General features: G+C 43.7%; 1 protein-coding gene across 1 annotated transcript in view; it reads right to left on the bottom strand.

Moving 5' to 3' along the window:
* Window positions 1-17,564, bottom strand: part of MID1 (midline 1) — a 276,661-nt gene extending 259,097 nt beyond the window's left edge. The window contains exon 1 of the mRNA XM_068163147.1: window positions 17,548-17,564. The gene's annotated coding sequence lies outside the window, so the exon portion shown is untranslated. The remainder of the gene's footprint in view (window positions 1-17,547) is intronic.
* Between the last annotated feature and the right edge of the window lie 6,348 nt (window positions 17,565-23,912).

The raw sequence follows: 23,912 nt of genomic DNA, 5'->3' as shown, positions 1-23,912 counted from the left end.
GAATGACAGAAGCTTAAATTTAAAAACAAGAAATCCAAAGTGAGAGAAACCATACAAAGAGTGAGGAGGAAAAATAATTATGAACCCCCCACACACTAGCCTCACTTCACTGAATCCAGCTGCACTTGAACCAGACCTGTTTCCACCACAACTGAAGGTCCATCAATACTCTGGGGGGAGGGAAATTGCTTCCCACCTACAACTTTTTCAGATATTCTTTTTTTGGTGTCTAATCCAATAGAGAAAATCAATCCTATTCCTTCATGCACCTGAGGGTAAAAAAAACCAACCCTAACTATAGTAGCTTCTTTTGGTTGAGGGCAAGGAGAGCACCTCGGCCACCCAGCAGTAGGATCACACCACCTGTGATCTGAGCGCAGTCATTTGGTTGAGGCACTCATGGGATTAAAGCAGACAAATGTCCTATAGCTTTCCATAAGGCAAGAGGCTGTGTGATATGTTTCATTAAAGATTTGTTTTATAAGAGATAGCTTCCTGTTTAGAGGAAAAAAACCCCAAACAAACAAAAGACACACACACAAAACACCAAACCCCCACCCCTCCAAAAAAACCCCAAACCCACCAAAACAAAGAACCCAAACCAAACTTAAAAACAAAACCCCACAACACCAAAACCAAACACCAACAACCAAACAATGCAGAAGTATTACAAGGAAACAAAAAAGGAAGGGGGGGGAAAAAAAGGCCTGGACTAAAGAAACCAGCTTTGTGTAGGCCATGAAGATTAGATTAACTAGACATTCTCACAAGGTTGTATTTGCCCTCATTCACTTTCCTAGGGAAAGCCCAGTTGCAAACAACAAATGAGACAGGAACATTTGGACCATGTCTGCACCAGTAAATGACACAAAGGGATGCTCCCAGGAGCTGCAGTTTGGCTGCGTGTATCACTCTCTTCTAGTCTGGGTTTGACTTACGCTATGGGGAACCGCCTCCAAGTATTTCCAGGTACAGTTTGGAAGTTAACTTGTTGTCCTTGCTAACAGGTGGTCAACATGGCTGTTTTGGAGGGTAAGAATTTAAGAGCGTAGCTGTGAGCTGCTCCACATAGAGGGACCGCAGGACCAAGTAGTGTTCTGGCCTTGTTGAGTTCACTGCTCCAGACTAAGTGCCAGACCAATGCTAGGCTAAAGCAAAGCACACTCTGCAGGCAACACTGATGGAGTTACTCTGTCTTTAACTCAGCATGGAGACTCTCATCTTCTGATTATGTTAAACTCTTCCCCAGTCTCTCTCATGCAGTCTCAGTGACTCTCACATCTCCCAGAAAAAGGAAGGAAGAGAAAGCTCACAGACCCCACACATAGCCCAAAGCACCACTTGGCCAGCAGTTGCCCAAATTCGCTGCTCCCCTTACATCAAGCAGCAGCAAACACAACAGGAGTAACTCACTCACAGTTTAAATAAGATTAGTTATATATGCTAGGGGGGTGATTACAGCTTGACAACACACACTTCATTCTGCTTTTTATACTAATTTTGGACATTATGCATCAGCCCTCTTTATTAAACTCATATTTTGATTGACAAAGCAAATGTCTGTGGAAGTTATGGAATGCCACACTGAGATTTCTGTGCAAACATTATACATCTACATCCCTGATGTAAGGTTCCTCATAAAGCAGTATTTCTTTCCCTTGCAGCTCCTTACTGCCACATAAATGTATTTCCAGCTGTATCTGCGGGAAACAAAGAGTGTCATGGAGTGGCCAGCTAGGAAACACACACCTGTCATAAACTAGAGAGCATCTCCTGGGATATATTGTATTCCATTCCCAGCTTACCAAGAAAGGATGCAATGAAAGAATGGCTCGGTGTCGACTACCAGATGTTTCCAAGCCTCTCTAATTAGTTAAAAATTAAACAACTGCTATGTTCTATATTATAGATACTTTGCAGATGTATAATCCATATAAACACACAGAGTCTGATTTTCATTTGTAATGAGGCCTCATTATGCTGCTTTTGCATCACAACATCACTTCATATTGCCATATATTATCTAAATTTGCATTTCAAGTTCCTTGTTTTACTGAGAGAGTATAATCATCAACTTCCCACGAGCAGAGCCTTCACTTTCTTCTTCCAGGTGGTGACCACTGACAAGAAGAGTTCCTCAGGGGTCTGTGCTGGGTTCAGTGCTGTTCAACATCATTGCCAGCGACATGGACAGAAGGATGTTTGCCCATGACACCAAGCTGTGTGGTGCAGTGGACTCACTTGAGGGAAGGAATGCTATCCAAAAGGGTCTCAACAGGCTTGAGCAGTGGGCCAGTAACAACTGCACGAAGTTCAGCAAGTCAGTGTGCAAGGTCCTGCATCTGGGTTAGGACAGCCCCAGGCACAAATACAGGTTGGGTGCAGAGCTGTTTGGGAGTAGCTCTGAAGAAAGGCTCTTGGGTGTATCGATTGATGAGAAGCTCAACATGAGCAGGAAGTATTTTCATGCAGCCCAGAAGGTAAACCCTGTGCTGCATCAAGAAGAGTGTGGTCAGCAGGTGATTCTTCCCTTTTGCTCTTGTGAGAGCCCACTTCAGATACTGCCATCCATTACAAGGACACAGAGCTGTTGGAGTGAGTCCAGAGGAGGGCCACAAAGATGATCCAAGGGCTGGAACACCTCTGATATGGGGATAGGCTGAGGAAGCTGGGGTGGTTCAGCCTAGAGATGACTCTAGGGAGACGTTATAGCTGCCTTCCATTACCTGAGGAGATCCTGTGGGAAGGCTAGAGATGGTCTTTCCATAAGGAAAGTCCAGCAATAGGACAAGGGGAAATGTTTTAAAGCTGAGGGAGAGTAGGTTCAGACTGAATCTTAGGAAGAAGTTTGTCATTACAAGGGTGGTGGAACTCTGGAATAGAGTAGTTGTGGATACCTCTTCTCTGAGGGTGTTTAAGGCCAGGTTGAATGAGGCCTTGAGCAGACAAGTCTAGGTGAGAGGTGCCCCTGTCCATGGTGGGGAGGTTGGAGTACAGGATGTCTAAGGTCCCTTCCAACCTAAGCCATTCTGTGACTCTTTGATTCTAGGATTATCAGGATCAGGCCCATAGTATGCTGGAGAATAGCAGAGCAAAAAGTATTGAGGAACACCATAGGGAGAAAGAAAAGACAAAAAAAAAGTTATCTTATTCCCTTTGAGTATTTACATCTCATGTAGAACAGGTCCACTGAGGATGAGTTCAGTTCAACTCATCTGTGCTGTACATCTTTGCAAATGTCATTGCATATTTAACTGTAACTGTGACTAACTTGCTCCCAAGGAACCCAAAGTGTTGCCCTGTGTTCTCCTTACTTGCTCAGCCCTTTTCCTCAGGCCCTGCACAAACACTCAAGCTGCAAACAATTCTGGAGAAAAAAAAATAATCAAGTAAAGCTTGCTTGTATCAAAATAACAGCAGTTTCTCATTCTCCAGATTGAAAGAGAGGCAAATTATCATCAGGCAAAACTTCAGTAAAAGACCTAAGACTAAACTAAATTAACTACTTTACTCTTAATGGTGAAGGGGGGTGGGGGAGAGGGGAAGTTCCTGTGATCTTCCCTAAAAAGCAGGATGGTTTAGCTGGCTGTTCACAGACAGCCTTCAGTAACTCATAGGTGAAGAGTCATGAGGCAGAGGATATTTTTGAAGGTACATATACCTCTGCTTACAGAAACTGAGTACACCTTCACCCCAAGTAATCATCACCAGAACTCTCTACACTCAAACACGTATTTTTGAGTAAAATAAAGAGTATCCACTCCACAAAGAACTAAAACCATGAACATGATTGACTGCTTATCAGCAGCTGTCTCCAAACAAGCTTTTCTGAAGCTACTCAATCTTGGGTGTCTGGTTTTGTACTGTGACAGCAACACAGTCCCTCCAGTAGGGACTGCTGCTGGGAAGAAAAGCCAGATATACCATATGCTTAAGAGAATCAGTGCCTGGACTGAAAATCATTATCAGAACAGATGATTAGACCAGCATACATTCCTTTTGCTCTTGGAGAAGACTGAAGCATGGTTATTAATGTATTTGATTTGTGTCTCAGCACTACTGAATCATCATTTATCTTTTAGCCATCTGGTCTATTTGCTAATTCTTCTCAGAGATGGGCAGGCAGACTGCATGCTTAGGGTAAGCATCATTTTTGGTAAGGATTTATTATTATAAACAGTATCAGTCTGAAGGATATTGCACTAGCTGAAAGCATTTGTCCAAAAGCCTAACAAGAGTGGATGTGATAATCATGATTAAAATGTGCTTTTATTTGGCTGTTATAAATTGCTCAGAGAGAAGGAACAGGGAAGTGAGTATTCATCTAATCTGCATGTTCAGTTAGATTTAGAAGAGAGTTTTTTTGAACTGTTGAGACGTCTGGTCTGGATTTCTTATTCCATGGCCCTTTTGTGAATAAATTCCAAATTACAAAGAGGTAACAAATGTGCTGCATCCACCACGGAAACTCACTTTCCTGCCCACCAACACCAAAGCAAGAGTTTCCTTCCTCCAGTAACAGTCTCTTCCCTTGGTCTCCTCTCATGCCACTCCTTCCTACACCCTGCCACATCCAGCAGTGCTGGCATAGCTGGGGAACAGGCCATCAGAAAAGTCCTCCTGGTACAATAGGGAGAAGCAAGCTGAAGCCAGGAAGATCCTGTAGGCTGAACCTGTATATCCTGCTGTCCTACCAAAGACACTCACCAATGGCTACTCCCCCAACAGTGCACAGTCCCCTTGGGTCTTCCCTCTGCAGCAGCACCAGCAGCACCAAGCATCAATCATTACAGAATCACAGAATCAACCCGGCTGGAAGAGACCTCCAAGATCAAGTCCATCTGATCACCCAACCCTAACTAATCAACCACACCATGGCACTCCATGCCTCATACAGGCTTTTCTTAAACACCTCCAGGGACATCAGCCCCAGCACCAACCTGGGCAGCCCATTCCAATGGGCAATCACTCTTCTATTAAGAAGTTCTTTTGAAGATCAAACCTAAACTTCCCCCTGCACAGCTTGAGACTGTGTCCTCTTGCTCTGTTGCTGGTTGTCTAGGAGAAGAGACCAACCCCCACCTGGCTACAACCTCCCTTCAGGTAGTTGTAGACAGCAACAAGGTCTCCTTTGAGCATCCTCCTCTCCAGGCTCCCTCAGCCACTCCTCACCAGGGGTTTGTGCTTCAAACCCCTCACCAGCTTTGCTGCCCTTCTCTGGACATGTTTGAATTTCTCAACATCTTCCTTGAATTGAGGTGCTCAGAACAGGACACAGTACTCAAGGTGTGGCCTCACCAGTGCTGCGTACAGGGGCAGAATGACTTCCCTGCTCCTGCTGGCCACACTATTCCTGACACAGGCCAGGATGCCATTAGCTTTCTGGGCCACACTCTTCACATTCTTCAGCAAGAGCTCCACAGGCAGTCAGCCACGTTTTCTCATCCCCTTTCATCTCTGTATTTCCCTACCTCAGGTAACCTCATCATTTAGGAAGCCCTACAGTTTCACTTCCACATTCTCCTTTTCCCAGCAGTTCACTTAGTTCACAACCACTCAGCCACATCTTCCCTGAGCCTTTCAAGCTGGGACAAACTGTTGCTTAGGGGCCCCAGAAGAAAGCCAGCTTTTAAGCAACAACAAAACCATTTGCAAAGGGGTTTAAGTACATCTGGTCCTTTAATGAGTTCATAGCACAGCCCTTCCAATGGGACTGAGGGGATAGAAAAGAGCACCATACAAGCACCAAAGACAATATATCACCAAATCCCAGCTGTCTTAACAGCTTCCCTTCCCAAACACATCCTGGGCTTGTAAAACAAAGAGTCATTAGATCATGTGCCTCACCTTAGGAGGGTTTACTGCTGGTCTGTAATCTCTTGGTTTTTATCTCAGCAAAAAAAGCAGTGGCATGTCTGGAGGAATCCCTGAATCAATCCCTACAGCCCTGTTTGTTTGCCCCTGGTGTGTGCCTCCTCAAGAGTGATACTGCAAACAAGCCAGCTCCTACTTTCAGTAAAATTCAGCTAAATTCTTTACTGAGTTGTAGAAGGCATCTAAAGGGCCAGAGCAAAGATCACAGATCCAATCCATTGAATGGGGACAGGTTTTTTAATGCAGCAATATTTTTATTCTGAAGGTTATCATCATTCTTACCACGGAGAGGCATCAGATGGAATTTTTGCTCACAATCACAAAGCAGTTCAGCACACTCCTACTGACTGGGTCAATATTGAATTCCTGAGCCTCAATGCTATCCAGGAGTGAGGCCCTCTCAGAACTACTCTCCTCAAACCCACAGTATTTCACTAGTGGGCATAGAATGCCAAGTGCCTGAATGAAGCACTCAGCTGTAAAGAAGAGAGGGAATTCGGAATGTGGGCCACGATTGCCAATACTTTTCTACCGGATTGGTCAATTATCAGACATAACCTCCCAAGAAAACAGATCATTGATCATAAAAACTTATTTTACCAATACAAAACTAAATAAAAAAACAAAAACAGTTCTGAAGCCTGCACTGCTAAATCAGAGGAAGCAAAACACAAAGATTTAAGACAAATTGTTTTACCTGAGCTTGTTCAAACTGACAGAGCAGATGGATGGGTGACAGCCATAATTAGCAGAAGCAATGTTTTAACTAATCAATCAACAAAAGTATCTTAAAAAAAACAACCCAACAAAACAAACAAGCAAACAAAAAACCCCAAACCTGTTCACCAAGCTCTTCATACACAGAAACAGAAGCAAAGGGTTTAAAAACCAAAGCAAACAAGGTCCAGGTACATGGCAGGTACTGTGAAGCACTTGTGAAAGATTACCCAGGAAAGCTCAAAGGTCTCCATCACTCTGTTTCCTGAGAAGAGGTTAGATAGATTTGGCAAGACATATAGGACATATTCATCCAGCCTTCAGTAGCTCAGGAAGGAACAAAGAATTTTTTCGGTGTCCTGTGTTATCACAGCTATGGTGTTTGCTTGTATTCATGAAGCTTCCTCTCCTTATTTCACAGATTTAAACAAGAAAAAAGAAAGAAAGAAGGAAAAGACTTTTTTCCTCATTATAGCCTTCAACAAATCTTTAGCAAAGCTAAAGACTTAGGAATTTCAGCTCACATTGCCATACTCATTAATGGGATGTAATGGTTCTTCCTAACAGGCTGAACGGAGCCAGGTCAGGTTCTAGAGGCATTAGCCCATCACTTCCTCGCTATGGTTGTTGTGTTCCAAACTAAACATAATGTCAAACAAGCTTTAATTGTCCTACCCATAGTGGCTAAAGTTGCACAAATATTCCCCCTGTCATCTTGACATCACACAAGAAACCTCAAGAGACTTCTACTGACAGCTTCATGAATAGCCTGTGATGTTGCTACATGTCATATATTGGGGAACAGAGGGATGAAGGATTCAGCTGTTACAAGAACACTTGGATAAAAACGTCTGGGTTTGGGTTTTTTTTAATCTCTTATGAATTTGTGCAATTTTAACATCTGAACAGATCCAAAATACATGGTTTTTTTCCAGATGCTATCAGAAGGACACATAAAACTGACTCATATCAAGTCATTTTGAACAAAAATCTTTTCCATTCATCAATCCTATGCTTCCACATTTCTTTTTTCCCTGAAAAATACCAACACAGGCAGCATGTGGAAGGCTTGGATTTTCACCCAGAATTGTACTAGAGGCCAACTCAGCTGCATTTGTGTCTTAGAACACAGAAGCAAAAGACAAACTTTCAATATATGAAGGAGTTCTTAGTATTTCAAGAGTCATATTTGATAAATGAATTATGATCATGTGTACCCAGTACTGGAAGCAACCAAAGACCTGCTCCAGTTGAGACCCAGCTTGGTAGGGAGCCACTTCATGCCCCAAAGAGAGATTTTGCATGATGTGTGGAATGGAATAGGTCTCAGTGCATGGGCATGCAAGCTCACCTTACCCAGGCAGGAAAAGCTACACCAGACTTCCTAGCAGGTAGGGATTAACAGCACAGAAGATATCCCACTCAACACTCCACAGAGGTGCAAACAGGGGTTGATTGTGGCTTCACAACTGTTAAGACTGAGATTGCTAAGGTTAATTTCCCACAAACGTCCCAGCACCCGCGCTTCACCGGTTTACACCAGGCTCTCCCTGACCACGGCCCAACACAGCCAAGGGAAGGGGGAATAAGGGAACTTCCACTGAGGGAATGTATGCTGTTACAGAAATGCTTCCATAGGCCTGGCTACTGTTTCCTGAGAAAGGAAACTCCATTCATCAAGTCTGTAATAAACTGACATGTCATCAGCAGGGGGAACAAGAGGAAGGCACTCGCGAAGGGAGAGGTCTGCCTCTCTGCACACACCAACTGTTTTTCTTTGCATGCCTAATCTGTGAGGTGACTAAAGTTATACCCACTAGTGTTAGGATACTCACATGGGAAGCATTAAGTTAAATATTACAAAATTAAAGTGTAACAGTTATTGGAAACTGGAGCTGAGCAAAAGATCAGAATTTGCATCCTGGGGGAAATTCTAATATTTCAACATTTGTTTTCTTCCAAAATTAGGATGGAAATGCTGAAATATTTCCCTTTTTTCATAGAATGAGCATGTTTGCAGCCAATTTGACTTTCAAGTGAATCTGACAAAGGTGTTACAGCATCCCCTGGGATGTGTTAAGGTCCCTTGTACTTGGAATCACGTTAACAAGCGTTATTTTAGCTCGGTTATTGAAACAGCTATAAAAAACGCTCGGGGTCAGGCAGAACATTCACTCCATCCTCTCATTTTTTTCAGCTTTTTCGATGCTTGCAATCCCCTTAACAGAAAGGGGAGTTGGGGGGGGGGGAGGGGAAGTGTTGTATTGTGAAAGGGAAACAAGTTTTGCATTAGAGCAGCCACACCGTTCCATTTTTGAGCTGTTCAGCAGGGTTCTGCATTTCCTTTCTGATGGCCAAACACAGATCTGCTTTTAGTTCGGTTTTAAAAAGAGGAAATTGATTTGGGCTCTCACACTGTGGCCAAAGCTAATTATTAATGTGGATTGAAGAGGTTGTTTTGGCTTGATTTATTAAAAATCATTGTGAAGACCAACATCTTTTGTTCTTTCCAATAATCTTTGCTCTTTATAGGCTTACTGGTTTGATTGTGTGCCCTCGGAGCTCATCTTCACTTCACAAAGCTGAAATGCTCTCCTGTCATATCTCAACACTCTGACACTGAAGCAAGTAGCATCTTAGGAACTTCCTATTGTTGTCCCCTCAGGAGGAGTACTTCTTTTGTCCTGATACTGTGTTGCTGCATGCTGGGTAGATCACTTTAGTTATCAGAGTATTGCTGGTACATTGGCTGGGGCAAAGGTTGAACTGGATGATCTTTGAGGTCTCTACCAGCCAGAGCTACTGTGATTCTGTCACTTGAGGGGTGTGAGAAGAGAGGCCATTAGTGAGAACAGAAAAACCCCCACTTGCCATGTACCTCAGTAAGAAGTAGTATATCCATTTTCCAGGTTGAGAAATACAGAACCAAAAAGCAGGAGCATCAGCCTATATGCTTAGATTATTTCCCTTCCCCTGGCTTTCAGCTTGGATAGGTACTTTGGTTTGTAGCTGTAGGGTTCATAGAACAGCATACAGTAAAATCAAATAGTAAAGCAGATTAAACAGTGAAGATTATGAATGGAGAAAACTGTACTGCAGCAGGGAGCACTGCAGGAGACAAGGAAGTTTTGCTTGTTATCAGGATAACATTGAGAAACAGCACTCCTAGAAAATCCTATGAATTGATGTGGTACACCTAACCAGAAGTCTGAAAAAGATTGCACTTCTCTTAGTATTCTGAGCAGTAAGTGAAATCAAATTCCCTGCTTAGCAGAAGATCATCTGCTGTCCTCCTATCAGCAGAGCTTCACAGGCTTCCTTAGTAATGGAAGGTGTTCCTCAGCCTCTGCAATTCTCACAAGTAAGAGCCCAAAGTCAACAGCTCCATCACACTTGAAATAACTCTCAGGATATGTATTCAGCCTATCAATAGTTGTAAACTCAGTCTCCTAATGAAAACAGAGACCTTGCTACAGATTGAGAGAAGCAGAAGTGACCTAACTGGAGCAATAAAAGATGAATACCAAACTCTGGTTTATATTCACATATTCTCTTTCACTTCTCCTATTCCAGGTTCCTGTTCCTTCACTTTAAACATTTCCACTGCTCTAATTTTTCTTCTGTTTCTCTCCCTTACAGCCTAGTTTGTCAGGACATGCTGAATAAGTTATTCTTATCTATTGAGTTCAGTCTATTAGGTAAATGCTGAACATGCCAAAACAACTCATGCAGTCTGAGTCAGATAACGTGTCTGATGCCATATTTTGCAGAGAACTTAAATTACACATGTAATAACACACACACTGTGATTTCATCTTTGAAATACACTCACTTTAATATGCTTTCCAAATTCAAGTATTTTCCCCTCAAAAGCATATGCCATTTCATCTGCTGCTCTTTCTATCCAGCAAAATGAGTATTGCATGTATTTTACATACTATCAGAACCAAATGGCTTGAAAATTTCTCCAGGGACAAATGAGGGGAAAATTCCTTGAAAGAAAATAATTTTATACATCTTGGGTGATGGTTAATGAAGAATCTTTTATGGTGATCTCATAGCCTAGGTCATGTTATTTCTGAAATGATAAGCCTGTAGACTCAGCTTCACAAGCAGTAAAAATCTAAGCCAAGAGCAGTAAACATTCAGCTCCAACAGCTGAATGAACCATTACAATAAAACTAAAATGAGCGAAGATTATAGGATGTGTTTCATCTTTTAATACCTACAGTTGAAAGAAGAATTGCTCTTTTCATACCACAGCTTGTATTTCAGAAGTTAAAATACTCCCAAGGCAAGCTTGGCTGCATGGGTTAGTTGATTAGGTGGTGTTGGATTAGTTGATAGGTTGGACACAATGATCTTGAAGGTCTCTTCTAACCTGGTTTATTCTATTCTATTCAAGCTGTGCACAGTCAAACCTCCCAGCATGTAACTAGTGCTATGCAACATTAGGTGAATATTCTGGGGTTTGGGGACAAAAATAAAAAGCTCAACCCATACTTCAAGTTTCCATGTAATTAAACAGGAGATATTTCCCCTCATTTTTTTGCCCCCCACCCTGTAAAATGCCATACTGTCCCACCTCCTGACATTTGGAAGGACAAAGCTACTAACACCACGTGTTCTCTGAATTATTCAGTGCAGTTGCTCCTTTCTGTTCCAGCCAAGGCAAAGCAAACACAGCTTTGGTAGCACCCAGATAAAACACATCCACACGTTGAGAGAAAATATCCTGTCTAATCCCTGACTACCACATCTTCCCCAGTACTGAAAAAGAAAGGGCTATAGCCTGTCCCAAAGTCCAGTTCCTCTGCTTTTCACTACAAATGTGTCTTCCATTCCAAAATCCAGATTTTCTGCTACTTGCATTCCATTCAAATTCCTCATGGGCATGACCTAGACTTTCCTCTGCTCTTAACCCTTCTCCCAACCTCCCTTCCATTAGTTTTTTATATGCCTACAGGCATGATTGGAAAAGCACCTTACTGCTTAGATTTTCAGTCTGGAATATTTCTGCTAGGCTACACCTTCCAGCAAGGCATTCAGGCAGCTTGATAGCATGCCCTGAACAATAGCAGTTATTAGGAGCTGCATTGCAAGTGCTCATTTTCAGTTAACAGTCTAGCTCCTGTAAAACTGTTAAGTGATAAATCACTTCACTCTGTTCTTGAGAAGAAAGTGGTAGCACACAATTAGTGACATAATGATAGAATAATTGTGTTCCACAGATTATACAGCCAGGCCCCCAACACACATAGCTGCAGGGTCCCAGTGCAGCCAAGAGGTTTTTTTCTCCTCTAAAACAACAGGTGAGTCAGGATGGGTTAGAAATCTTTTTCCAGGTGCTTACTCCTCTCTGGTGTTTTCCTTTTGCTGCCAGATCGGTTTTATCTTTTGAAATACCTTCTCTAAGAAAACATCCAAATCAAGATATGATTAAGAGGTTGCTGAAGGCAGTGAAGTTCAGGTTGGGACTCCAAAATTTAGCAAGCCTAGCTGGCACCTTGAAGTGAAGATGCTTGTGTTGTACTTGGCTAAGAGCCAAGGTGCAAGCATATGTTGAAAACACTCTCAGCCCCTCATTATAGAGGGGAGCTGAGGGCCAGAAATCCCTCTGAACAGAGAGCAAGGACAACCTACTTTGAAGAGTGGAGTGACTCACTGACACCAGTGCTGCAGCTAAGGAGCTTCCTTTCTCCTGAGCAGGGCCCACCAAGCCTGCCTGCCATAAGACAATAAAATACAGCACTGTCCCCAAGTTTAGTTAAGTCTCATTGAACCATTGAGTATTTTATGTATATGCACAGTTACAGTGAGCAGCAGCACCTTACTTCTATTTACAGGACCCTGAACTCAAGTAGGCAGACAAATGAAAGCACAGACCTGCAAGAAAGGTCAGGAGGTGGTTATCTTTCACACAGACTGATGTTTTCAGGAAGGTATCAGGATCACCTGAGGAATTTGCTCACCTAAAACAGTTCAACACAACCATTGCCCTCATCACAATTTTAACATAGCAGCAAATATCTCTAAGATGGGAACCACTCCTCCCCTTCATAATAGGATGTTATGGGGGTGGGGAGAAGGAGGAATAAAGGCAATCCTTTCTTTCATTGTGCTCAAATGGCCAGGCAGCTGCTGAAATCTGTGTTCTGAGAATAAGAGAGTGACGTTCACCAAGATGGGTTTGCATTCCCCAGGAGTGACAAACAGCAGCAGCAGCAGCTGCCACATGACCAGAACCTTGGATAACTCCCTTTTTGAGACACGATGACATCTGGGGGGAAGCTGAGGCAGAGGAGAGAGAGCTTTGCTAACATGCCCATGGAGACAACAGGTGAAAGAGCAGGATTCCCAGGCTGCAGTAGTCTGTGGGTCTGCTCCAGTCAGAAGGCATCCTGTCTGCCTGTCTGGCTTCCACGGGCCACACAGCTGCATGCTAGAATTGGCCTGGTAGTTGGACACTTATTTTAATGCCCAGCAAAGCAATATCTGGAGTTGCCTATAGCTGGGCTGCTGTGTCAGTCTATACATCACAGCTTTATTGCCTACACTTTGGAGCTGTAAAACCCAAATAGTTTTTTTCTGCAGCTTGCCAATTATTACAATTTTGATGATTTTATACCACCTATTTTACTGAAAAAAAAAATCATCTGCCTCAGAAGTTATGAAGAAAATGATTCAGCACTTCTAGCATGCTTCTCAGTGTGGAAGTGCTGAGTGCACCAGCAGGTGTTCAACTCTTCATGTAAGAGACTGCTCTGCGGAGGAGTGCCAGTCTCATGGAATGCACACACACAGACCATTTGATTAAGAGGAAGTGGATTCTCACTGTTCCTCTCCCAGGCATCTGCTAGTGGTTTTTTCCTCATCCGTTCTGGCAACACCTGAAGAAAAGTGGCTTCTTCAAGTGCTTTTCCTGGCAGTCCCTGCAGCATGGTGTCAAAGTCCTACGCCCTCAGCAAGCCCCTGAATGAGGAACTAAGAAACCTGCTCTTTATCAGATGCCCAGTGACCTTCACCCACCCTCACTTTCTGCAGTTGAAGCTCTCATCACTCTGGTACCCCCTGCCTCTACCTGTTCCCTGACTGAAGGCAGAATGCCTGTCATGGGCATGGATTGGCCCCATAAGGAGATTTGAAAGAGGGCATCACTGTGTTTCAGCTGTGGACATCTATTTTCAAAAGCCACCCCCAGCATGCCCCAGGCACTTGTACTGTGGCTTCCTAGTTAAACCTTATCAGCTTTAACAGGATCCAAAATAGAAGACACCAGCCTTGGCAACATGGGTGTGCTTTCACACCCTGTGGTGTTGAGCTGTTATGCCATCACTGCCCAGGGGCCAGGCAGCAAGACTGAGTTTTCCAGTAAGCAAGTCTAAATGGACCACAAATGGCATCTGCTTTCCTCCTCTGGCTGTCAGAGGCTCAAATACTTACACAATTTAGGGCCAGTAGGATTCCAGCACCATGTTTTGTGCCTAGAACAAAGAAAGTCGAACACAAAACTATCCCCAGGTGAAAAAGCATAATTATAGGGAGGAAATGATTTGGTCAGTAATTTCTGAAGAGTTTGACAATTCCTCTTCCAATTGCTCACCCTATTCCTTTCCTATTTTAAGATCAGTCCAGAAATCTCAGAGGTAGACACATTTGTAGGAAGCTCACAGTTCAGCTCAGGGCTGAAGGGAGAAGGGTTTGCATTTGATATTTTTATGACTCCTTTCTTTCTGTTAAAAAATGCCAAACATTCACTTCCTATATTAGTTACTGGCATTTGAAGTCCATCTGTGCCTAGCAATGCTTGAAGGGAGATGTTGGCCCTGAAGTTCAACTGAAGCATACAAAGCCAGATTAATTTAAAGCTCTGAGATGAGTATTGCAGAAACTACATGTTGGTATGAGAGGGGGACCTCAAAACAGAATTTGTTTGCTCTGTCATGGCCCTTCCACTTTGTCAAAGATCATTTGTAAAACCCTTCTGAGTGGGCAAATTAGATTATTTTAATTACATTAGAAAAGCACAAGAGCAAGAGTGCTGCTGACAGGATAGGTTCCTTTCAAATGACAAGTAAAGCAGCCTGACTGAAATTCACAACTCTCAGGGGTGGGGGGCAAAGGAAGTTGAAAGGAGGGAGTGATATCTGCAACAGTGCTTAGCAAGGAAGAACAAGTTGCAGTGGGAAAATAAAGGAACAGTTCCTTTCTGAGGAGAAACTTCACCAGTAATTTGCTCCTGTGGTGGTGGGAAATAGCTGCTTTCAAGAACTTTGAAGAGCTAACACACTGCTGTTTGAAATCTTGCAATGGTCTGAAGGAGAGGACAGAGGTGTATGGAAGAAGAGGGAAGGGGCAGAAGGGATCCTGTATGACAAAGCATAGAGTTGCCCCCAGTGATGCAGAAAGGAGACAGACAGCTGAGGTTCAAACCAGTCACCCACTGGATTTCATGGCCGTTATTCATAACACTTTGTAAAGATAATGTATTTAGTGATAATTAAAAAAATCATTAGCTCCAAGGTGAGGAAGGGGGAAGCAGATGTAAAATTAATGTCTCTGGAGAGGCTGATGTGGCCCACTTGGAATTTAGAAGGCAGGAAATCCACTGAAACTGTGATACAGTGGAGCTGCCAATACTTGAGTGATGTCAGCTACACACAGAGAGCGTTCAGAGGCAGGCTCTGCCACGGACTGCCACCACATTTAGTGGTGACTTACTCAACAATTCATGTCCATGCACTCAACTGGACTACCCAGCATGTGCCAGAAGTGCCATGGTCCCTGTTATCATAACTATGTATTACCAAGTGCTATAACTAAGCACAAGCTGTAGTTTGGAGTGTACACCACAAAAGCTGTTGCCAAGCTTAATATCTGCATTGGGGGTTTTTGTTTGTTTAACTTAGACAAGACCAGTAATTAAACACTAATGAATAGGACAACACCACCAAATTGTTCTATTTATTAATTAACTGTGGATCTGATCCACTCTGACAACAATGAATCATTGCTGGTCGATCAGTGTGGCCTACAGGTCCTCAGATGGCATAAGTGAAGCAGAATCAATCTCTGCCTCAGAGCCAAAGAGCAGAATGAAACCTTATGTTAGTGTTGCTTTTCCTCTATAGTTAGCCAAACTAATTCTCTTGGCTTTGTTACCATTCTTCTCTGACCAGCTCACTTTATTTTAGCACATTTCTCTTTTTAGCCTGCCCTTGGTTAGGGATACCATCCTGCCCCTGGTTAGGGATACCATCCTGCCCCTGGTTAGGGATACCATCCTGCCCCTGGTTAGGGATACCATCCTGCCCCTGGTTAGGGATACCATCCTGCCCCTTAGTGCACGCAGGAAGGGACCAAGAAAAAGAGATTTACCCACTGTTTGTTACATGTGTTGTAATTCAAGGCATGGCACAGCACACAGGAGTCAAGAAGTGGTAGCAGATGCAAGGTGCTAGTGGCACCTCTTCTCAGTGCAAGACTCTTACTTTGTGATGGTCTGGAGTCCTCCCACTACTTCCCCTCTTGAAGGAAGGAGAAACATATGTCAGAACTAAGCCCACATTTTCCTGATTTAGTGGAAGCAGACTTTACTCTGATCTGCACTTTCCATGGGAACACTGCAGCTTAATCTTACCAGCACCAGCTTCATCCACTTCAACCCAGGCTTAATGACAAATTTACAAATATTGCTATCAGGATTCTCTACTTTGCAGGATTTAAAGGGGCCTTAGACACAGAAATCAGTGAATCATGAAGAAAATCTTCACCATGCTTAAGGAAGCTCCTGCCTGGCTGCTTCAGCTCCACTCTGCAAGAGGTCCTATCATGGCTTCCCTTGCTCTAGGTCCTGGGACCCTGGATTTAGAGAGACATCCCTCCCTCCCTCCCTCCCCAGTTGCCTCATGTATTCTACAGTCAGATTTCTCTGCTGACTCAAGTGCCTCTTGACAATCTATCTAGCTCAGTTCACAATTTCTCTGTCCTATTTCTACATAGCCATCCAGAAACCTGTGATCTAAGTACGAACATTGATGAGACTTGTCAACTTATGTGTTTAAAGTCTCTCTCCTACGCTCCTCAGCCAGCCCTGCTGGCTGGCTGCCTCTGCTCAGTCCAGATTACTCCTTTGGTCCACTGGAGATTACTGAAACACTCATGTAAAATGTCACATGATGCATACATTTTGTCAGGCTTGTGATCTGGGTCCCTTGCCAACTTTCTGTGGAGACCACACATTGCTTTCAAATATATGGGAAGCACTAAAGAAGAGAAGTCCAGCCCTACAGGACCACACTGAAGATCCATTTAACTCAGAAGCTGATTTCAAAGCAGTGAATATTTTGGAACAGGTTAAGAAACAAGGGCAAGTATTTCTTCTATATTCTACCAGTTCCTGGCACCAAACAATCTGGGACTTCCTGAGCCAACAGTTGAATCAACATATTAAACTGTAACAGGCCTGGGTGGAGTTTTATTCCATGAACTTGTCTCACTGCAGTGCCTGGAAATGCAAGCAAGGCAATCTTTGCTTCTGTCATTTGCTTTACTGGGCTTCCCATGACACAGAAGGCAGTGAAACCCATAAGATGTTTCAGCACTTCAGAAGATGAGTACCTGGAAGGCAGACAGCTGGCCCAGCTTCAGTGTAGATGAGAGGTTGGTGGTGCTGCTAGATGGAAGAAAGCCTTTCAAGGATAAGCCACAAGGCTGGGATTAAGTTTGAACTGAATGCATCATCCAGCCTGTGTTTACAAACCACTGCACATTCAAGGAAGCTTTCTCAGCTGATGAGCATCCAAGCAACCCAAAAACTTTGCCTAAACAGCAGATGCATAATTTCATAAGCATAAGCAGGAGCAGCCAACATCATCTACTCTTTCATCACACCAGAGGTTAAGAGTGTGGAGCTAAACAGCCTAATGATATCAGGAGTGTAATCCACAGGATTACCTACCACTTGCAGAGTTGATTCAAGAAGTGGGCAGCATGAACTCATAATCGAACATCCAGCAGATCCAGCTACTGGGAATAGTGCTGTCTGATCCAAACCTGGCACTCTGCAGATCCCAAGGCAGAATATGCTGTCTGTATTTTCCTCTATCTGTAAGGAGGAGTCAGAGTCTCTACATCTACACAGCAAGATTCAGATTTGCAAATAAGCATTAGCACAGACAGCAAATGAGAGCCCTGGAGGGAAGGGAGCATACAAATGCTCCCAAAGAACTAAAGTCTATGTGGGACCTCTCTCCAGGAAAGAGGATTTTTCCCTCTGTGTAGCTGCAGAAACATTTATGGCCACAAAATAATCCTATAGATGGACTCAGCAGGTCATGACAAAGCACTGAAAATATATCCTTGTATTTCTGATGAAAACTTTTCTCCCAGGGCTTGCACACTTTGGGAACCGTGATGGCACCTGGACACTCACAGGTAGATTTCTCAAGTGGCCATGTGGGCACAAACCCAGAGTCTCTGAAGAGCCTGCTCCCAGAGGCTAACAAGACAAACCTACAGGAGGAGTCAGAGGCAGTGAAGGGCTTGCCTGGAGTCACAAAGGCTCAAAGTTGTACAGAAGAAAAGCAACCCTGCTTCTTCTGAATTCCAGGCTAGTTCCCAACATATGCAGTCCCAGATTTTGCACAAAATTCAAGCCATATGAGTTGTAAAACCTGAGACTAATGAAGATAAACCACAGACAACGCTGGAAAGAGGAAAGCAAAGTGGATGTACATGGCATAAACTCAACACGCCCAAGAAAGTCATGCAGAGCCCTTTCTATTAGCACAAATGGATTAGTGGATATATATTTGCACAACTCTTCTCCAAGAATGATTGCTAAGTACATGCTGTAATACAAACCAAATGCAAGTGAAAATTGTCACTCAAAAGCCTCTGAAAATAATAATAAATCAAACAAAAAAACCATGAAAAACCAAACACCAAAAAAAAGGCAATGTACCTATATGATACACATTTCAATAAACACTCCAGAGGTGTATTCTGGAAATCACATTCCAGTTCTCCTTTCCAGGCTAAGCTGCTTTGCCCTGAAGTCACCACTTCAAAGAAAGCTAGGCTGTGAGAACAGAGCAAAGAGCTCACCCATGCTATTTGATTTCATGGGTAGCTGTGATTTTGTTTTCAATCCTTCCTCACTCCTGTTGGATGGGTGCACTGTCCTCCCGGCATCCCTTCAACACCAAAACAGCCTAACGTATTGTCTGGTTGCATACCAGAAGCTGGGTGGAGTGCGCACATCTTTCAGCTTAGCTTTCAAATATTTACTGAGGAGCCACTCATATTTATGTATGGAAACTAAAATCCCAACATAGGGTAGGAGACTGTACACTGCACTCAGTCACAAGGCAGCACTCCTTGTAGGACGATTCAAGCAATTCAGGAGTTAGCTCACTTCTCAGAGCACCAAGAAATAACAGTCATAAACAGTGTCCTGTTCACAGCCAAGCAGCCCAAGACCACCATGCCTTGGAAGGTTAGAACAGAATAGAATAGAACAGACCAGACCTTCAAAATCATCACATCCAACCCATCATCCAACACCACCTAATCAACCAAACCATGCAAGAAGCACCCTATCAAGTCTTCTCCTAAACACCTCCAATGACGGCGACTCTACCACCTCCACTACCATTGCCGCCGGGTGAAGGAGGAAAGATGAAAGTACCAGATGAATTCTTCATTCTGGTAGCTGATCAAAGCAATGACATGGGCTTTGCCAGTGTGCACCATAACCATTATGAGCTACTGCAGCTAAAATAAACCCATTTAGGATTGTATTTGGAACATCAGATTTCCGTCCTAAAGAATAAAATTGCTGATGGAGATGGTTACAAAGGGCTGACCCCAGCTTCCCCCAGGTTCTTCACAGCAAAGGCTTTGAAGGGTAGCAGTGCCAGAATGAACCCCAAGTGTTTCCATCACCGGAAAAGAATTGGTTACTTTAAGCATAAATAATAATAATAATATAAAAAAGAATAGAATAGACCAGACCAGGTTGGAAGAGACCTTCAAGATCATCATGTCCAACCCAACCACCAATCCAACCCACCTAAACAACTAACCCATGGCACCAAGCACCCCATCAAGTCTCCTCCTGAACACCTCCAATGATGGCGACTCCACCACCTCCCCAGGCAGCCCATCCCAATGGGCAATCACTCTCTCTGTGTAGAACTTCCTCCTAGCATCCAGCCTAAACCTCCCCTGGCACAGCCTGAGACTGTGTCCTCTTCTCCCAGGCAGCCAGTACCAGAACAAGAGACCAACATCCACCTGTCTACAACCCCCCCTCAGGTAGTTGTAGAGAGCAATGAGGTCACCCCTGAGCCTCCTCTTCTCCAGGCTAAGCAATCCCAGCTCCCTCAGGCAGAGAAAGACTGGTTTGGAAGACATTCCTGCAGCGCACTGCTCCCCTGTGCGTGGGTTATGGCAGTGCCTTGGTGGATATTTTTAACTCTCTCGTTATATAAAATCATATTGATTCAGGGGAAAAAAAAAAGAAAGAGAGGAAGATCCTCATTTTATAGAAAGCATGCTGGTTCCCCAAAGACTGGAGAGGCATTTCAAGAGTACTTTGTCCTAATGCAAATCTAAGCCATGGCTATTTTTGATGCAGTGACTGGATTCATAGCTTAAGGAATGAAACAGAAACATTCATCAAGAGCTGCAAAGCAACTGTTGAAAGGACTTGCATTTGTCAGGGGATTTTAAATATCAATTTACACAAGCACAGAAGGGTTTGCCTTGATGAGCCCTCTACAGAAATAGTTAAGTAATGTTCAATTCAAGCTTCATTCAGGGCAATTAGCAAAGCTCAACTTAGGAAAGGGTCTTTAGCAGCCAATATTTGTCATCTAGAGACTGAACAAATCACACAGAGCCAGTTAGGAATATGGGAGTGATTTAGATGTTGTTAATAACACAAAGAACAAGAACCTGTTTCCCCCCACTTCAAGGAAGTATTGCAATTTGCAGATGGCAGTGCAAAATGAGGTGGAGCACAGTGATTAATCTGCAAGGAACAGAATAACTACTGTACACATAACAGATGTCTGCTGCGACAAGGGGCACATTACCTCCGTGTTTATATTAAGAGGAGGGATTCCACTCTTGTACATGGGAGAGTTGTGGGAAAGATCTCAGCAAGTCCCCTATGAGAAGGTGGGGAATTATAAATATTTGCAAGTGTTTATTCAGGTGCCAAGTACAGTACAGTGGTGCAACATGGCCTGCATGCAAAGGGGAGCGAGGGGGAAAACATCTCATCTGAATGTTACTGGATTAATTTCACTGGTACGGATATTGACTCAGCTCCTCTCATCTGACCAACACCAGCCCTCAGCCAGAACATGCATGTTCTCTAACATCAGCTGGACAGATGACAGGATTTTTTTCAAGGCAAAAGTCTTTCTGGAGGAAGATTACTATTATTAAAGGCAGCTAATTCTGAATGGGAACACAGGAAGCAGCTTGTCTTCAGAGGTAAGTGAATATCAGGTTCTCTGGAGATGAGCTACCCTCCTGCCTTTCTTCTGCTAAGCCTTTGGAGGAGCTGATACCTTTGCTCTTCTCCCACTGCCACCAGTGTGCCCTGTTAGCCCAGTCTGTTCAAGGAACATGAGAAGTCCATCTTCCTTTGCCAGGACAGCAAGTGGAAGGTTGGCAGTACCACTGCCTTTGAACAATCTGCTGCAAGGATTTGGTGGCAGCCCCTGTTGCATTGTTGGGACTTCTAGTGGAAGAATTGTAAGCATTGTTGCCCTATACAAAACAAAACACTCCCCAACCAGCCCACAAAACCCCCACAAAACCCAGCAAAGCAGACCACAGACAAAGGGCAGAATTTTGCTAGTGTAGAGCCCCCCATATGAGCTAGGTGCTTCAGGTCCTACCATGCTCAAATCACCTCATCAAAACGTGTGGAGCTGTAACTGGACTCCTGAACAGCAATTCAATATCCCCTGATCACACTTTACCTGCGTGGGAACAGCTACATGTAAGACAATTAAATGTAGATGTCCTCATTTACAAACTGAATATACCTAATGTTTGTCTGTATGAAAGACTATGGAAACCAGGACAGAGTGCTCCTGCCATTGAGATGGGTCTTCCCTTCTCCCCTACACTATCTCTGAGCATCCAGAGAGACTGAAGTTCTACAGGTCCTGCTGCTGCTTACATGTTGCAGCCACAATGTCAGGCACTCCTATCTATTCTCCCCTCTGAAAACTGATCCCATCATATAAAGAAATGGGGGAATCACAACTGGCTGTCTCCCTCCCCTGTTGAACTGTTTTGAGCAATCCAAATAATGCACACTTCATGCCAAAATCTTGCTGTTTAATTTTGCCCCCTAATGGGAAGCGGCTCCAGTGCCCATCAAACCAGCTCCCTTTCTTCCCAGCCATTGCCTGCAGGGATGGGGGATGGGAAGGGAACGATTAGAAGTGGGTGTGCTCTGGATTTGCCCCCAAGGATGCTGGCAGGAAACAATTCCAATTAATTCAGCCCTAGGAACACTATCATCTGTACTGACACAGACACCAGGACCATTGTCAGCCTAGTGCTCCTTCACTCCCTGCACTAGGTGGCTGGGAAGAATTACTTAACCAAGTGAGGATAAACAGGGGGAAAGAAAAAAACATTTAAAATGAAATAAGCTGCAAGCTGATACACCCTGAAGCTCCCCAAAGCCTGGCAAGGAAGCAAGAGAGCAGCTGAGGAGCTGGGTATGCACACTGTTGATTGGCTCTGCTTCTCCTGCTGTTGATGGCATCAACTTCCAATTTCATTTTAAACCCCTTCCACAAGAGTTCAGAAGAGAGAGGGGGGAAAAAAATGAAAGAAAACTCAATTTCTGTTCCAGTGGCAGAGAAAACTTGCAAAGGTCACATCCAACTGTGGGGAAAAAATAATGAATCAAACCTCCACCTTTTCTGAGCGGAATGTAACTCTCTGACTAGCTAAGCATGCTGCATATTTGTGCACAAAAATTGTGTTTGTCTTTCAAAACCCCAAACAAACAGCAACAGACAGCCAAAAACAGCCAACAAAGCAACCTATCAAATGTGTGCTCACCAAAGGCAGCAGGCATAGGTTTAACTGTATAAGTTTCACAGGGGTTATTGGTATAGAGCTGCAGTATCACCAGGCAGCAAAGGAATGTTTGGCTCCCTCTCCATTGAGGAGAGCTGAGAAATGCTGTACATTTAAGATTTGTAGTATCTGCTGCCTGCCAGTTCTTTCCATGCTTCTAAAATATCATTTTCAGCCCAGACTTGGCAATCTCCTGTCTATGTAAACAGTCCCAAATTATGTGCAGTGAAAAAAACATGACAGGATCAGAAAACAAAGTATTACTGAGAAAAGCTGTTTCCTGCAAAGCAGAAGGGCTTTTCTGAGCAGGCTCCCTTCAACAGAAACTGGAAGCACAACTATAAACTCCTAATCCAACCCTCATCTCCAAGAAGAAACCACTGGTCCCGCACGGTCACAACTGTACCAACTAAAAGCCTCTTCAATAAAGATTATCATCACAGGAGGCAGGAAAGGAGACACATGACATTCTTCTCTATAACCTCTAGACACCCCCCACACACGAAGCAAAGCAAGAAAAAATGCCTCTCATACAGGAGATGCAAGATAATATAGAGGGGGATTCCTCTGGAGAGGAAACAAGCACCTTGTGTCAATTGACCTGAGCAGGCAGCTGAAGGGAAAGCAAGACACAGTACTGCAGAACACACAGGAGCTCTGACAAATGAGCTGAGCACCTGTGGAATGTATATGTAGGATTTCAGGAGTGCCTAGGTTTCTCTTCTACACTGAGTTTTGTATGATATGATTAACAGAACGAGTTGCAGTGCAACACAATACAACACTGGCTAAAGCAACCACTCAGCGCCATTACAGCAACAGAGGAGTCAGAGGAATGTAACAATGCCACTGACTTATCCCCTATTCCTCTGCTCTAAGAGTGGGGAGGTGCGAGAGGAAGGGGACTAGTACCTCCAGCAAAGGATGAAGTGCTGTTGTCTCCTTACTTTAGTACTCTAGTTGCCTACTGTAATTGTTTCTGAAGTTGGGACACAAAGTCAGCACTCACCTTCCTGGGTTTGTGTAGTCTGTATCTGTAACAGTCGCTCCATCACTCTGTGATTCCTCCCCAACAGCCAAGGAAGATTGGGGAAAAAGAAGATCAGCAGGTTGAAATGAAAAATGTAATGAAATAACAAAACTGATAGCAGCACAAAGCTATACCCAGCTCAGAAAAGCTACAACAGTCACAACATACA

The sequence above is a fragment of the Melanerpes formicivorus genome, unplaced genomic scaffold (genome assembly GCF_026170545.1).
Source record: "Melanerpes formicivorus ecotype bairdi unplaced genomic scaffold, bMelFor1.0.p_v2 SCAF_70, whole genome shotgun sequence".
Lineage (NCBI taxonomy): Eukaryota > Metazoa > Chordata > Aves > Piciformes > Picidae > Melanerpes > Melanerpes formicivorus.
Note: the sequence above shows the minus strand (reverse complement) of the source record. Positions and strands in the feature narration are given on the sequence as shown.